The 12,458-nt window shown below is 46.3% G+C and overlaps 1 long non-coding RNA gene across 1 annotated transcript; it reads right to left on the bottom strand.

The window, feature by feature from the left end:
• Positions 1–5,089: 5,089 nt before the first annotated feature.
• LOC309883748 lies at positions 5,090–9,440 on the bottom strand. Its single transcript, XR_014318512.1, has 4 exons — positions 9,212–9,440; positions 8,348–8,764; positions 7,825–7,902; positions 5,090–5,190 (listed from the first exon to the last, which is right to left on the bottom strand). It is a non-coding gene; the product is annotated as an uncharacterized lncRNA (long non-coding RNA).
• Positions 9,441–12,458: the final 3,018 nt, after the last annotated feature.

Raw genomic sequence — 12,458 nt, 5'->3', positions numbered from 1 at the left:
CTATTGCCTCGAAGGCCACCAGGCAGATGGGAATAAAGGCCTGTCCGGTCTCCTGGCCTGTTGCTGAACTTCCAGAAATCAATAGACAGCTACAGCTATCTGTTTGCCTTAGAGGTGCTGCCGTTTCTAAAAGAAAGCAAAGTATCTGCTAGCATGAAACATGTTCGTGATTTGTGCGTAACTATAAGGTTTAGTGGCAAAGGAACTAGGGGATGTAGGGCTAAGGCAAGACCTGGGTTTATTCCCTTTGATGGTGAAGCGGCAGCACCAGGCCACGCCACCCCGCAGCACAGCTCTGTGCTATTTAATCACCTCCTGTAATGTACCTGCCTTGTACAGCTCCTCAGCCTCACTCTGAAATCCCTCTTCCATGCAGTTTGGGGATTACAGCTCCGCACTGTACCAAGGATTGCCCCAGAGGGGAAAAACGGGATGCCAAGAGACCTTTGTGTTCAACAGGAAAGGGCCTGCTTATCCTGCTTTGTACACACGCTGATAGAGGTTGCTAATTGCACTCAATGTTTCAGAAGATTACCTGTGAAATCTGGAGTTAGGCTACATCCTCTTTTGACCCTAGATAATCATTACACCTATTAAGCCATCACAGCACGTGTGCAACCTGTACCTCTTCTGGAAAAGGTAACAAGAACGGGAGCTGCATACACCTCCCATGTACTAACCTCGCACCTTCAGAGACATTTCCCTGTGACTGCAGCATCCTCTGACACCCCCTGCTCATCCTAACACGTGAGAGAGACTATTGAGCCATAACAGGACTCCTAAGGAGTTAAAGGAGTTATTTTTGAATTTGGCTTCTTGTGGAGCTAGAGGCATCTCACCTCCCGTGTGGCCCATTTCATTCATTATTCTCCAACCTGAGTCAAATTCCAAGGGTTCCAAGGGTCTGGGTGCTCTCATGTCTGTAGCAGGGCAAGAATATGAACATATTGACCATCACAACTAGCCACTGTTTCAAAAGCTACAGGCACAGAGACCCACCCCATATCCTGTGAAAGCCACTTAACCATCCCTCAGAACAGAGGGAATTTAAAGATAATCAGCAAGTTGTATAGGAATGAACGGGATAGGTTATTAATGTCCTAATAGCATCTAGTGTTTATTCTAATGAATCTTAGTATCTTCCAATTAAACACAAACCCCAATATTACTACAGACGAAATCCAAGCAGAGAGTTATTCTTATTCTGCAACAACCTACTGTTACTAATCTTGAGCTTTTCTCCATGGCTACCACATCAAAACTGGAGATAAAGATAAAAGGGAGAATTTCTGTCTATGAAATTTAAGTCCATCTCTCTGAAGAAACGGGATACCAAAAGACAATGCATATGTTCAGTGCCCCGCAGATTCTGAAATTTTCACGGAGATTTCTGTGCTGCTCTTTCTTTCTTGCAGAGTCATCGTGTTTACCCAATGTAAGGTGCAGTGGCATTTGTCTTATTCAGAAATAACAAGAATTGTGCATTTATAAAACATGGTTGTTTCCTTTTTAGCAGGGAGAACCTGTATTTGTTCTTCTCTCAATTTTTCCTTTAGAAAAATACTAATTTTTCTGTCTGCCCGGCTCAGGAACAATTACAACATTTAACCATTCCTGCTTCCTGAAGTTTCCTGGCACATCACTTGGAGAGCTGCTGAGGATTTGGGGAGCATTCTCTGAGAAATAACAAACTCACAGGTGTGACACCTATCCTTAAGCTGCTGTCAGTGGGAGCTGAGGCCTCTGTCACATCCCAAAGGCACAGATGTGGAAATTTAAAGATTGGCCCTTAGGGGACACCTCCATGGGTACAGCTGTTACTTTTCAAACTTAAAGGCTCACCAAGGTTTTTCTGGCATCTCACTCTCCACAAAGAGACGAAGGCTTTTTGAACCAGAAATCTGATCGAGGTTCACTTTGGATTTTTACTTTGGTCCCAAAATGATTCACTGACATTCTAAAATACAGCAGAAAAGAATGGCTCTCGAGCTTTTATGAGGCCAGCTCCTGACTTGTATAGTTTGAACCAAGCTGTGGAAGGCTCAGTGTCATTAAGCCCTTTGTTTTCCATCCTGTGAAGACACCAGAATATTTCCTATGAAGAAAAAACCCTTCAGACACTACAAAAACTTCTTGACTGTGCCATCCCACACAGTAAAGGTGGCATAGCAGCACAGAACATTAGTCAAAACAAAGCAGGAGCAGAAAATAGTGACACCATTTTGTCATGTAGTAATTGTTAAAACAAGGCCTGCTTGCTACACACACACACATGAGCGTTTGTAAGTTTGCTATAGTTTAATTTACTCTTGGGCACAGCTTAGGAATGTTTCTAGAACAAAGCCTTTTGGTGCAGCAGATAGCTTGGGAAAGGATTTGCCTCTGGGGGCTGGAAACTGTTTCAATCTCTCCTGTGTCTCTTGGAGGAATTTTTAATTTTAAAGCATTGATGATTATGCCAATTAGTTCTTACCCCCAAATGACAATGGAATATAAATGTTGACTGTAGCTAAAACATACTGCAAATGTGCTGCAAACCTTCCCTCCAGAGAGTCATCTGTATTACATGATAGCTCAGCTGGGAAGACGCAGAGTTCCTCCACATGGAAAAGCACAGCAAGTGTATCCTCAATCCACGTCATCCCAAGGTGGCACTTCTTGACTTTGCTGGATAGTCAACAATCAGTTGTTACTTTATCACTTGGACATGCTTCTCCGCATAACATGTACTAAAAATGTCCAATTTAGTTCTCAGGTAAACATGAACGTTTTCCTTAAATCTGATTTATGAGCAATACCAAAGGATTTAGCTAGGATTCCTCGCAAAAACTTGAATTGCAAGTGAAGCTTTATCAGGATTTAGCCTGTAAGACTGAAGATCATGGCTCCAAAAACAGATTTGAAGGGGGCCATGCAGGAGCCTGCACTGCTTGCTGGTTTGAAACTCAAGGACTGAATAGCTTGAAAGGTTCTCAATTCTGTATATGCTTGGTTGAATAGAGAAAGGTACTCAGGAATAGGTTGCCATGAAGTAGCACTCCTTAAGCGTCATCCTGCTTCTGGTAGAGCAATCAGAGGAGACTCCTCCATAGGTACTCCTCAACAGGAAAAGGAGAGGAACACTTCTTGGGTATTCTCTGGAAGATGCAGGACTTTGGCATTCACCCTGAGGTCTTTTTGCTTCCCCTGGGCCCAGGTCTCCAAATGAGAACCCCATTTTCTCTTCTGGTAAGAGACACAAAAAAGTTAGTCTATGTATGCATATGGCTAAAATACTAGATCCAGTTATGGCATCTTGTTCTCGTCACAAAAAGTCCATTTGCTCCTACAAGCACAAGGACCATCCATGCTAATAACCAACACAAAATACATGAAGGTTCCTCAGTGCCTCTCCTGCATTTTTCCAGGCACTGTAAAAAAAGGCAAATTCTCTCACAATCTACCAGGAAAGAACTTGCAGAACAGTTTTGCTTACCAAAACCCACAGAGAAAAAAATGTGAAGCCCTAAACTGAACACTTTTAACACTTTAAAAAACTCTTAAAATTGTTAGTGATCTTTTTCCTAGCTCAAGCCTCTTTTCATCAAAGCATTATGAACTTCCATTACTTAAAAGCACATCAGGTTGTGTGTCTGACCACAGGGCTGAAACCTCTGTTGCATGATTTTGCCAGAAGGTTATTGCCTTTAGTTCCTAATAAAGTTCACCTGAGATACTTCAAGCACCTTGCAGGCTGCAGGGAGCATGCTGTGTGTGTACCTGCTCACTTATTTCATGGACAAAGTACTGACCTTGCTGCAAAACTGGTCCTATAGCCCCAGCTACACCATTTTCTCTAAAACAAAGATTTTGTTTTCAGTCCAGTCCATTGGTAAGAGCATCCGACAGATGCCAGATCAGAGGTTTCCACCTGCCTCAGTCCTTGCAGAGGGGTCAGAGCAGCTGCTTGAATCCACAGCATTCAGTGACGGAGTTCAGCTGCACGGGTCCTGCCAGAAGGATGCTTGTCAGTCCAAGGAGCACAAAGGACAGGTGGATTTCTGTGGATTAAGCTGCCTTCAAATTTTGTAATCGACTCCTGCAGTTTGCCACTGGCATCACGGCCCTCTGCATAGCTAATTTAAACCTACTGACAATACACTTGCTTGTCTTTGTGATCTTTTGCAGACCTCTTCAAAGCAGTGCGCGGAATTCCAAGGATTCATAGCCCACAGGTTAAAAAGAGTCCTAGAAAAAAACAGAAGGCCTGTACTTATTTTTCGGAGGATCACTGTCGTAAGATGAAATCTTGGCCCCAGTTGAACTCAGTGGGCATTTTGCCACTGACTTAAATGGAGCTAAAATGTCACCCCTGCTATTTGTCAAGTCAATTATATCCAGACAATACTGTAACATCTGGCTTCAACCGAACCCACAGAAAAGTTCACTTCCTTAGTCTCTGAAGACAACACAGGACATTGGCTATCTCATTAAAAACGAGAAATTTGTTCTTGGCGAGCCGCTTGTAAGAAAACAGCGGATCCATCCAGTGACACGATCGGAACCAAGTCCCTGCTCTTTAGCACACGGCCATTGGCGATTGCATCAATGGATTCTCTGGCATTTTCTGGGAAGAATGTCAAAAGCACCCATCTACTGTTAAAATTCATCATGCTGTAAAAACTTTGTTTATAACAACAGATCGGTCCTCGTCTGTGGTTTCCCACAGACATGGGGGGTTTTCACCCAGCTCATCTCCTGGTTTCCGAGCCGCTGGAAGGTCCCTTGCTGGGTTCGATAGCAGTCACTCAGCCTCAGCCCCTCTCTGAGCGAGGTGATTGTAGGTAAGCCTGAAGGGTAACTGACTACAGGAGGCCAACTGATGTGAGCTATTTCCCTCTCTAAAATCTCAGCCATGACAAGGCATTATTTTATCGCAAAATATTCAGGTTAGGTCAAACACAAGCAGGGCCCATCATTTAATGGTAGAAAAAATAAATAAATGTATAGAGTTATTTGATCAAAGGAAACCTAAAAAGTCTATTTGAATGGGAAGAGTCATCACACGATGTCTAGGGGAAAGAAGACATACAGAGAGACTTTTATGTTTGAGGAAAGGGATCCACTCCCTGCTGCTCCCTGCCCCAGGTACTGGTGAGTTACCGCCGCACACCTGTGTAGAAGCAGCTTCCTTCCATCTTGTTCCATCCCCTGGGAAACAAAAGCAAAGTCAGTCTCCAGTATCTGATGAGCCTTAATTCCCAGCACTTAAATAATTAGCTTCTCAAATGTACGAAAACAACTCTCATTTTCTGGATTAATGAAGGAAGCTGGGTTCCACTGAGCAAAGCTATTATGGAGCTGCTAATGCACGGTTTGATTTCATCGCCTGCCACTAAGCACAGAGCAATGTGGGCTCCTGGGAGAGCAACAACACGAGGAGAGCAACGCTGGAGGGTTAAAGAGGAAGGCAGCAGGGGAAACCCTGGCAGTACAGGCCTTTGTGGTTTTATGCAGGAGGAGGGCTGGCTTTGTCTGTGTGTCCGCTGAGCTTTATCTAGGTTTCTGAAGATGCCGTATCACCCAAAAGAAGACCAAAGCTCAAGGACATCATAAGGGGTGGACGGTTTGTTTTAACCACAGACCAGTCAAAGGTGGTTTCTGAAGCAGGGTGACAAAACACATGAAGAAGCCTACATGTACACCTTAGGTAGCCATTTGGCAGCTTCTGCCCCAGTTCAGTAGCTCCAGCAGCAAAGAACGGCAAAAAACTTCAGTGCAGCTTCAGCTGGAAGGCTACAGGGATACTAAAACATGCTTGTCCCCCCTGCTCATTTGGCCGATGAGTTTAGGGAAGCTGATTGCAAAGAGTCATTATTTTTCTTGTCTCACCTTGGCAGGTACAGACACAGAAACCCTTCCAAACGAAATCCTGTTCCTTTTATACCTTGGCACAGAATTGGTGATTTACTTTTCTGTAACTGGATGGAGAAGGGACTGAGAAAATGTCAGAAAGGGCTGCTTTGCTCTGTTCTGGCAGATTTAAACCTTAGGCCATATTACACAAACAACTCGGTGCTATTAGGACTGTTCCTTTCCCCTCTCTGCATAACAATTTTGCTGCCTGGCCTCAGACTGTACAACCTGTTTCACACAGAACCAAAAGTCCACACTGACCCTCTCTATGTGGTACATGGAATGGGGAACAGAGAATGACCAGGAAATCAGGGCTTCTGAGGTGTAGCTCCAGCTACTCAACAAGTGCAAAGTCATGCAACTCCTCACACACCAGGAGATGGATGGAGAGGCCTGGAGTGATGATTTCCTTAGAGTCTTCACCACCAAAAATCCCTTCGGGTTGTGTCACTCCTCCCTACCCATTAGTACATACAGATCAGTGGAACAGAGGACCTGCAGTTCTACACGTGGATTTGGGATGAAATGGCTTCTTATGGTGAAGTTCTTCTAACTGCAGTAGTGTGAATAAGCCCTCCAACATCTAACCTCTCTCACATCTTTCCAAGCGAAACGAAACAAACCCAAACTTTTGACCTCTGTAAGAAAAGCCTGAAATTGCAACGGAAACCCTGGGTTAATAAAGAAATTTTGGTGCAGATATGAAGTAGGAGCTGAGAGCTTCACGAGGAAAATCAATGAAACCGTGATGATTTATGCAGCGAAGTTTGTGCTTGACTGAACTTTGCCTGACTCAGAGATAGGCATCAAGGACACGAGACCTGCAGACAGATGCTGAAGAACCTCAGCACCTGCCCAAAACCAGAGCAGTTTCCTATAGATGGCCTTTCAAACTTAAGCCTCAGAGATGCTGCTTCTTCTGTCAGGGCTTGTTGGACCACTGACTTCTGAGGAGTTACAACCCATGTAATTTAGCTGAAGCAATCAGGAAATAATTATGTACAGTGGAGAATTAAAAGATGGTAATTAAACTGTACAAATAAATAACTGTAGTGACTAAAAAAGTCCACCCAAAGCCTACTTTTGGAGCAGTATTTAATGTAAATGAATCACTTAGTGGACAATACAACAATCATCTGTTCAGCTTCTATTCATTATCAAAAACAATACAAAAGGATTGGCAGGGAATAGCCATGTGCCAGAGGGAGCCCTTTAGGAAATACCACAGAATCTGGACTGGCTTTTGTCTGTTCTTCTATTGTTTTCTGACAATGCTTTGCTAATGAATGTCCAACGTCATTTTGGTTGTCTTTTCTTTCCTTTTTTTTTTTTTCCCCAAAACAAATCAGTAGTAGTGCTGGCCTTTCAGAATGAACTGAAGTGCTTGTTCATGTTAGAAAGAGTTCCACACGTTAGGTATGAGTTTTGCCAAGGCCTACAAGGCTGAGGATGTGTGGTCTCAGACAGTCTGGAAAATCCCACAGTAAGGTAATCAGAGAAAATCCTTTGATTTGGGCAAAAATCCACTAAGTTTTAATGAAAGTATCACGTAACTTTGAAACTTCAAATGCTTACTGAACTCAGTATTTGAGTTGTATACTCAGTAAATTCATCTTTTGTTACTCAATTTGAAGTGATGCTAACTTCATTCTAAGAAATAAGCTCCATTTGTACTGATCGTGCCCAACATTATCCTGGGCGTTATCTGCCAGAAACTGTAAGCTAAAGAGAATCCCCACGAGGGATCTGGGGAGGCAAACCTATCCTAGAAAAAGGAAGGTAAAAAAGACAGCACCAAGCCCTAAAACACTGTCATTATGTTTCAGAACTGATGACCTGCAGCCATTCCCATCTCGTTACTGGTTTGCAGTAACTGAAATGTCTGATGTGATGGTGTCCCGGGTACCTGTAAGGGCACCTTTTTCTTACCTGGCTCCTTGGCTCACTCCTGTGTCCCTGCTGCAACTTACAACCACTGCAGTGCTGCTGGTTCAATTCTCTGCAGACCTACAGCATAAACCAAATCACTGAAATGGTCTGTGTTAAGAGAAAAGGGCAACAATGATGAAGAAAAGAGATAAGAGTGGGGCAGATAAGCAGGCTTTACTGCACATGGAATGCCACCCAGATTTGACTTCCCAAGGTTGTCTCTGGGGCCATGATGTACAGGATTTGTTTTATTTTGTCTTAAACAAAATCTTAGGGTCTGCAGCAAACTTCTGCATCCAGAGATTATTTTGTGTCAAACCTAGTGACGACAGAGTATGTGGGTTTCTAGTTAATGCTATCTAAAATTTGATATATAAATGCACACTTCATAAAATCTTGTTACCAGCTCAGTCGTCCAAATAAAATAGTCAGAGATTGCATCGAGCCCCTTAGGGCTTACTCTTGCAAAACCCTCACCAAGCTAGCTGCATAGTTTGGCTTAAAACTGGGAAGTTTTACTCACTGCACGTTTCCAAAATCCCACCGAAGATGGGACTCGGGCGGATTGCTGCCAGCCCATCCTGGGACTGTTCACGGTATCAACATTTCCAGCTTCTATGTGCCCTTCAGCTCACGACTGTCGAAGCAGAGGCTGCAGAATGGGCGGCGTGTCTTCTCTGAGGTGTGACTGAGGTTAAAGCTGTGAGTGGTGCCACACAGCCCAGGCTGCCACCTCTGGTAGTGGACACAAACCTCTGGCAGCGAGCTGGGGCAGCCACAGCTAGAGTCAGCACGCCTGGGACCGCTGAGTAGTACACCAGTAGTAGGATGACCGTGGCACTTCAGCTCAAGGTGCCCATTTCTTGGTGCCTACGAGGCAGAGCTGCCGTGTGGAAATGGCTGGCTCTCGTGGGCTGGAGCAGGAACACAGAATGCTGCCCTGTGATTAAAAAAAAAAATATTTATTTATTTATTTATTTATTTATTACCACTGGACAGGGGTTGGGAAGGGAGGAACAACCGCTCAGCTTCTGATAAACAATAGTTCATTTCACAAGACTGTTGCTACCACTTCTCCTAATTGACATTTTTTGCAGTAATTTCTCTTCAAAGACGAGAGATCTCAAGGATCTTTTTGGAAGGAAACAGACCACTTATATTACAATGCAGTAGATTAAAGGCATCACCCAAATAGTGGGATAAACTGAGAGGAAACCAGACTAATTAATCCCCTTGGCTTAATAAACTTCCCCTAAAATATAAAAATAAAATAATAATAATAATGAAAAGAACACTAAAATTCTGTTCCTCCCTGCTCTGGTAAAGATTTTTTTGTTGTTAGTCCCTCGAGTGGTTGCTTGAGTCAGGTCTCACTGTAATTACACACCTCACAGCAGTGCAGGGAGACTTAATTAAGAGAGTCACTGTAGGTGCGTTGTCAGACAGATCCGACCTAGTCCTGTCGGAGAAGGCGCTGGGATCCAGCTGCAGCGGGCATGTTAAGTAAGACAATTGAAGTTTGCAGCGGGTTTCGAGATCCTCCTGCAGAAAGCAGCACGGACACACCCAGCAGCCTTTATTCCAAGCCCCTCGACTCCATCGTCGGGGAGCCTGTGGTTTTCCGAATCTCTCTGTACTCACCAGGAGACGCTCTGCCACACCACAAGATTTCATATTCCCTCCCTCCCTCCCCCCCCCCTCCCCGGCTTCAAAAAGTGTGACTCACCAGTTTCAAACGGTGACATTTCATTCCCAAACTATTCCGGGAGCAGCTGGCTCTGTAACACATGGGGATGTGGGGAACGGGGAGGAGGGAGGGAAGAGCCAGATTGCAGAGTGAAAACCACTCATTCTCTCTCCCCCACACAGGTATGTTGCTTCTAAATTTCAGAGCCACACAATTCGGGACCCGCTGGCCAATTCCATCGGAAGAAAACAATAAAACAAGCACATTTTGGAGAAAAATAAATATCTGTACAAGGCAGTGATGCAATTCCCTCCCAGCCAGGATGGAGTGGGAGAGTGGCTTGCTCTCCGGATCTCACAGACATGAGGAAATGCACTGTCCCCACTTCTCGCTCTTCTTACGAGCTTGAACCCTGCAGTTCTGGGTCGCTCCTTCAAACACTGTGATGCAGACCCGGGGTTTAGTCATCAGCAATCTCCTCCTAACCGTGAACAAATGGACGTGCAGCAGGGAGACGACAACGGGGGGATGACAAAGAAATCACTGTCAGCTCCCGGTCCCGAGAGGAGTTCTGTGTCACCCTGCAAATCTGCATGGCTCGTGTCCCTGCTGTGGGGACGTCACCGCCGTGAGCACAACATCCAGCACGTGAGCACGGGGCTGCCGCGGGCGTGTTGGCACCCACCCGAAATTGCCCCCAGCGGTGCAGCGCCAGAGGCAGGAGCATGATCTCTGCTGGCCTCGCTCTATAAACCCGTGCACGGCTGGCTGGCGTCACGGCAGAGCTCCAGCCCCATTCATTAACGTTTGTAAAATTCCCCGGGGAGGGAGTTGGACGTGATGCAAGCCCGCAGCCTCCCTGATGCAGCCTCGCAGCCTCCCCGTGGGCGCAGCCGGGTGCAAGTCAGCCCGAAGGCAGCCTGCAGGCAGCGGTGGGAGCATCGCAGCCTCTACAAATGTTGCTGCTGTGGGTGAGGGGCTCGAGGTGGGCTCAGAAGGTGCCAGCACAGGATGAATTTGGGGTGCTGAGGGCAGGCGAGGAGCTGATTTGCTCCGCACGGTCACGGATGGTGGCAGCACACCACCACGCACCCTGCCGTGCCTCGTGCATGTCCGCGCAGGAAGCGTTTGATTACAATTTCATTCACCTTCTCTGCTGCCTGTACAAAAGGGAGGGCTGTTCTTGGGGCTCTCCCTACCCAGCAGCGGCGTGGGACCTTGCGCTGGCTGCTTCCGTCCTCCTTACTCCCATTCTTCACCTGGGGAAGCCTCGCTGAGAGCAGCACCCGTGGAAGGAAGAGGAGGCTGGCTCGCTGCGTGATACGGGCATGCAGCAGCAGTGACCTTGGCTAGGTAGCCATCTCCTGAATACAAAGATGGATAAAAGGCAGCAATTTCTTAAGAAAAAAAAAAAATAAAACCTTCCGCTAAGGTAGAGAAGGGCAGCGGTTTGCTAAATAAACTCGTCTGTCAGTGCTGGATTTTTTTTTTCCCAGCTTCCCTAAATGCCCTTCACCAGCAGAGAGGGGGAGGGGACCTGCTCTTTGAAGCCTTTTCCTTATGGGAATAGAAAACACGGAAAGAATTCAGTCCTCTGCCACAGCCCAGCGGCACCGATGCACGCTTGGAAGGGCAAAGCCCAGGAGCTGAGCTCGCTGCTGGGCGCGGGTGGCCGGAGCTGTGCTGCCAGGTTGGCCTTGCTCAACGCCCAGCATCAGCAAGGGTCCCCCACAGCGTTAAGGCACAGAAAGAGGAGAAGGAATGGAGACCGGGGAAGAAAAAATGAGGAAATTCAGTGCAGAAAGAGAGCTGCAGTTACTCAAATCTTTGACCAAAAGCACCACCTAGTGAGGAAAGGCAACGCTGCAGCTGGCGTTGCTCTGCATCCACCACCAATGCAATTTGACTTTCACCACAGGTTTTTGCCTATTAAAAAACACAAGCAGCACCACGCAAACTGCTGCCCCCGAGTGAACACCAGCACGTCCCCAAATTACCGTGCTCTGGGTAAGTATTTCGCCAGTGGGAACGTGCTATCTTCCTCCCATCAGAGAATCTCGGCCACCCCAAAGGCAGCAGGGGCTGAGGCACCACAGGAAGAGAATTATTTCCATGTTACAGTTTGGGAACCAAAGAAAAGAAAAGGTAGGTGACCAGCCCAAGGTCATGCAGGAAGCCAGAGGCAGATCCGGGAATAGAGAGCAGCAACCCTGGGTCGAGCAGTGCCTGAACAATGGAGCAGCCGCTCGCCCTCTGTTGTCCTTTAACTCTTTCCTACCCCACCAAAGAGCAGAAGAGGTTGGTTATATTCTTCTCTCTGTTGCCTTGCAGGTCTGGGACCCAGCTCTCGAACCTCACCTGCTTTTATCACACCAAGACAAAGAGGTAAGGCAGCAGGGAAAGCCAGGGCTGGATATCCTCACATCAGCAAGGCTTCAGGGAGGTGACGCTTCCACGGAGCAGGCCCAGGCTGTCCCTTCAGCAATTACAGCAAGCACAATTAGTCTTTTTACAGAACAGTACCTCGGCTTTGCCATGGCTCCACTTCTGAGAGCGACAAAACATCAACTAGCTCCCCTGGAAGCATTCAGCTCTGTTAAAATGGTTCTGGTATGGCTGAGGATCTTTAGCTGCAGGAGGAGACCTTGTTCCCTCTTCCCGTTTTTGGTTTAGCTGCAAAAGTCAGGGGTGTGCAGCACAACCATACAACAAAAGTGCAGTCTCACTAAGTCTGTTCTTTTTTTTTTTTCACATTGAGTCTGGAAATGCTGCAGTGCAGGGTCTGGAAAAGACAGGAGTTATGAACAACTGCAACCAAACCACGCAGAAAGTAACTTGAGGAAAATCAAAGACTCAGGTGGTGCAAAAACCTGTGAGCGCGATGAAATGGACCTAGAGCAAGACTCTCCCAGGGAGAAGGGGTGAGAGGCTACTGACCCTCTCTGAA

Source organism: Aythya marila, assembly GCF_965140915.1.
Source record: "Aythya marila genome assembly, chromosome: 15".
Taxonomy (NCBI): Eukaryota; Metazoa; Chordata; class Aves; order Anseriformes; family Anatidae; genus Aythya; species Aythya marila.
The sequence above is the reverse complement of the archived record's forward strand: the minus strand, read 5'-3'. Positions and strand labels throughout refer to the sequence as shown.